A 5495-nucleotide genomic window follows, 5' to 3' on the forward strand; every position below is an offset into this window, starting at 1 on the left:
ACATGCTCTTCTAAAATGTTAGAAAAGATCAAGATATCATCGAAGTATACCACAATAATTTTTTCATGAAAATCCTTAAAGATATGATTCATTAATCTCATAAAAGTGCTAGGTGCATTAGTCAAGCCAAAAGGCATAACTAACCACTCATAAAGCCCATATTTGGTCTTAAAAGTAGTTTTCCATTCATCTCCAGGATTCATTCGAATCTGATGGTAACCACTTTTTAGATCAATTTTAGAAAAGATTTTGGATCCATGTAATTAATCCAACATGTCATCAAGACGAGGAATAGGATGGCGATACTTTATCGTTATCTTATTGATTGCTCTACAATCCATGCACATCCTCCAAGTTCCATCTTTTTTGGGTACCAATAGGACGGGAACAGAGCAAGGGCTCATGCTCTCTCTCAAAAAGCCTTTCTCAAGCAGCTCCTCAACTTGCCTTTGAAGCTCTTTTGTCTCTTCTGGATTACTCCTATAAGCAGGCCTATTTGGGATTTGTGATCCAGGCACGAAATCAATTTGATGCTCAATGCCACGTAAAGGTAGCAATCCATTAGGAATATCTTCAGGAAAGACATCTTCAAAATCCTGCAAAAGAGAAGAAATACTACTTGGCAAAGAAGAAGTTAGTAACTCAGAATTAATCAAAACTTCTTTGTAAGTAAGTAGTATTATGGGCAACCCCTCTTTTCTTGCATTTAAACACTCTTTGGCTTTTATATAAAAACTCTCTTTTTTTATTTCCTTAGCCTCTTTCCTCTCACCAAGACTTTCTATTTTTTCATTCAAGCCTCTTTTTATCTCTTCTCTCAAATTGTTGCCCTCTCTCTCTTTCTCTCGGCCATCTCTCTTTTTTTCCAACTCTTGGCCTCTTTTCTTTTTTTTTTCCTCAAGCTCACTTTTAATCCCTCCCCTTGATTTTTTCATTGTTTCCCTTAATCTCTTCTGATCTTCAAACACTTGAGAAGGAGATAAAGGTGCAAGAGTAAATTTCCTGCCATTTAGCTCAAGAGAATATCTATTTTTCCTTCCATTATGAAAAACATTCCTATCATACTGCCAAGGACGACCCGGTAAGATATAACAAGCTTGCATAAGGACTATGTCACAAAGAATATCATCCTCATATCTACCAACATTGAATGAAATCATGCATTGTTTGTTTACTTTTAGTTCACCACTATCATTTAACCATTGGAGTCCATAGGGAGTAGGGTGTTTCATGCATGCAAGTCCCAATTTTTTCACAAAGTATGAACTCACCACATTAGCACAACTACCACTATCAATGATCATAGAACAAGTTTTTCCCTTTATCCCACACCTAGTATGGAATATATTCTCCCTTTGTTCTTCACTATTGCTTCCCAAATTGATAGTCATAATCCTCCTAACTACCCCAATCATGCCATCATTAGGTAGTTCTATATCATCATCATTACTCACATCTCCCTCTTCTTCTCCCTCACTTTTTTCACTCTCATATCCTCCATCTTCTCTAAGAATGATGTTTCTTCTACTTGGACATTCATGCATCATATGTCCCCTTCCTTTACATTTATGACACTGAATAGAACTAGAAGGTGTAAAAGGTTTAGGGTTAAAGGTTTTACCTCCCTCTTTGTTCTCAAATTTACCTTTATCCTTGTCTTCTTGAGGTCTAGAAGAACTCTTCATCTCTTGATTCGACCATGGCTTCTTGGAGATGGTGTTTGACCGACCTTTCCATGAGCTAGCTTGCTTTCTTTTATTTTGATTTTCTACCTTTACAGACAAATCAACTAACTCATCTATTGTTACATATTGTTGTAATTCTACTACATCAGCTATTTCCTTATTTAAACCATTTAAAAACCTAGCCATTGTAGCCTCTTCTTCCTCCATACAATTAGCTTGGATCATAGCCATATCCATAGCCTTAAAGTACTCATCCACAGACATGGACCCTTGCTTCAATATTTGAAGGCGTTGTTGTAGCTCTCTTTGAAAGTGTGATGGTATGAATCTCTTTCTCATCACCCTCTTCATCTCAGCCCAAGTAGCAATTGGTGCTTGTCCTTCTTGCAGTCTGTCCCTAGTAAGCTTTTTCCACCAAATAGCAGCATAGTCAGAAAACTCAACAATAGCAAGTTTAACCTTCTTACCCTCAGAGTAGTTGTGGCAGTCAAATATGGCTTCAACTTTTCTCTCCCAATCAAGGTACAAGTCTGGATCCCTTGTTCCCTTGAAAGATGGCATCTTCATCTTTATACTGCTTATATTATCATCTTCTACTCTACCTCTTTGTCCCCTCCTATCTCTTCCCACCCTATCAAAATCCATATCATTAAAATCATCTATTGGATTTTCTTGATTTACAATGGGAGCAAGGGGTACATTTCTCCTAGCTTAGGGCCTAACATTATTTTCCCTTCTAAGTTCAGCTATTGCATCATTTTGCTCAGCAATGGTGTCCCTCATCTCTTGGAGTTGCAAATTTCACCTTTCAAATTGTTGATGCATAACTTGCAAGGTAAAATCATTTCTTGCTTTGATTTTGGCTTCTTGGAGAACCCTTCGTTCATCATCACTACCTGTATGTGACATCTTAAATAATTAAACTATATTAGAAAATTGATTTTTTTCCTCAATTGTTCTCACACACACTTTGCCTTTTTTTCTCTCTCTCGAAATAACCTTTGAACAAAATACTTTGTAGATTTATAGTTAAACCCAACTCGTATAAAGTTCTTAGTAGTAAAATATAGATTTTTGGGGAACAAATAAAAGAAGAACCAAATCCTAGAACTATTAGGCTCGGTTGAAACAAGACACGAACAAAAAGGAAATGATTATATATTTAGATTAGAAAGAGTAAAAAAAAATAAATTTTTGTCTTATCTTTGAAATCTGGGATTCCCTCTTCTTGTTTCCTTTGATAGTTTTTGGAAACAAATTAGATACAAAAGAAAGTTCCTAGAGAGCAAGCAATTTTTTTTAAAAAAAATTGATTTTCGTTTTTTTTTTTTTTCGCTCTTAATATTCAAGAAATCCCCAGAATTATCAAGAATGAAACCTTGATAGAACCGCTCTGATATCACTTGATAACGACAAGGTCGGAAATCCAAACTAGAGTAAGAATTTGAAAAGTAAATGCGAAAGCAATAACAATAAGGAATTGAACAACTAGCACTTAAGGGCAGAAAATAAAGGATATGGGAAAATTCAAGGAAAGAATTCCAAGAACTTCCAAGAACGCAAGTTCTATAGCCTTGACAAGATCAAAGCAACAACGTCTTGATTTATTGAAGAAATCAAACGCCTTTACTTAAAAGCAAATCAAAACAATAGATTCGGATCTTGACCGCTTTACGAGTAACTTGAGACAACAATTAATAACTAGTATTAATCGCCTTCTAAGAATACCACAAAGGAATCAAAGATATCACAATAGAGAAGTAATCTTACTACCTTGAACTATGAACTAGTAAAGGTTGAAAGATAAATCTCAAAGCACAAGTAACAAAGGTTCAAAAGAACTCTCAAAGTATGATATACTTAATCAATAATCAAGTGTCTCAATGAATGAGAAGAAATCCTTATTTATAGGAGTACTAAGGCACAAAAAGTCCTTAAAATTAGGTAGGGTGGTTGCTAAGGCATAAAAGTCATTACAATTAGGTAGGGTGATTGCTAAGGAGTAAGAAAAGTCATTACAATTAGGTGGGGGGCGTCCAAATCCCTTTGGGGCAGATTTGGACCTTAAAACTACTAGTTTGGGCCATTGATTTGGACTCCAATTGGGCTCCCTTTGAAACACCCCCTTTTGGACCTCTTTTAAGCTCATTTTGAGCCCCTTTGGTGGACTTCAATGGCTGATTTGGTGGCCCAATCTTCCTCCTCTTGGACTTCAATTTGGATCACCAAATAATTGTAAAACTTGGATAATTCATCTACTTTGGGCTTGAGCTCTTCCTCTACAATTAAAAGCTTCTTTATTTGCCATTGAAGTCCAGCAACCTTAGAGTGCAACTCTTTAGCTTGAGATCTTGTAAATGGCCTTGGAGCTTCCAAAACTCTATCCTTGTCCTTGATGCTATCATTCCATCTCATTCGGAGTGCAACCGAGTCTATGAGTCATCGTGTCAAAGTTTTATCACCGACTTATGTGTAGGTCGGTACCCTATCCCATTTGATACCAAATAATCTTAGAGACTTTGTAGACAGATGTTCATTTTGTATAGTATGTCAGAGGCCTTGACGGCCCATATGTATTCATGTTTTAAGAAAAATGAGTCAGTGATACAGTGTTTTCCTACTTACGCTTGTACATTATGAGTTGTGGCTATATTGGCCCATGATAGTTACAAAAGGAATGAGTTCAGCCAACTCGACCTGTATATGTTCTAGTTTTGGGTCGAATGATCATGAGTTACAGAGTGGTTCGCTCGGGCCAGTACGGCACCGGGTACCAGCCACGCCTCCCCAGGTTTGGGGCGTGACAAAGTGGTATCATAGCGGGTCGTGTCCTAGGAAGTCTACAAAGCCGTGCCTAGTAGAGTCTCACTTATGGATGGGTTTTGCGCCACATTTATAATCAAGAAGCTATAGGGAATTTAGGAAATGTTACCCTTCTTTTGTTTCCAGATCGTGCCATAGAGCTGAGCCGTAAGAAGTCAGTATGAAGTTTACGCCAGGTTTTGTATGCACTAGAGGTGCAGGTTAACAGTAGAGATTTAAGGCGTAATTTTCACCTATGTTGAAGGGAGGTTATGAAAGAAACAAAAGATACAATGCGAGATTGAAAGGTAAGTAAGTTAAAGAAGAAGAAAATACGAGATACTCAAGTAGAAAAGGTTGTGAATAGTCGAGACCTCAAATAGAGGTTGGGTTTTAATTTAATTTAAAGAGGAGACCCTAGTGAAATTTTTGTAAATCTCTAAGAGTTAACATTCGAGAATGAATGTTCTAAGGGGGGGGGAGGATGTTACATCTCGTACTTTTCTACAAAGTATTTATGACCGTAAGACTCTGTAAGTTTACAACCTTGATATCGTTAGATATTATGTTAGTGTGGTATTTTCTTTTAAGTGAAGTATTTTAGTAAAAGTTTTATAAGTATAATTTTTGATAGTTACCCTTATTACTATTTTTGAATATGGTAAATTATACTCCTAATATGAGAAAATTTATGAGATTTTCTTTATTGTAAAGATAGAAATTATTTTTTCATAAGAAAAGGAGGTTATCTTTTTACTATTTTAAGAGTTAAGCGTAGGAAATTTGTACTCTTTATATGAGATTAGGAAAATTAGAAGTTGAGAAAATATATGTATTTTTACATGGATGTTTTAATGAAATAATAGTGTGTGAATTTATTTTACAGGGTATCACATGACCGTAATAGTACGGTGTATGAAGTGTATTAAAAATAAGTAAAAGTTTAAGTAATTTAAGATAATTCGCGGGTAATTGGTTAATTACCGGGTAGCGAAATATTACCTAATT

Source organism: Nicotiana tomentosiformis, chromosome 2 (assembly GCF_000390325.3).
Source record: "Nicotiana tomentosiformis chromosome 2, ASM39032v3, whole genome shotgun sequence".
Lineage (NCBI taxonomy): Eukaryota > Viridiplantae > Streptophyta > Magnoliopsida > Solanales > Solanaceae > Nicotiana > Nicotiana tomentosiformis.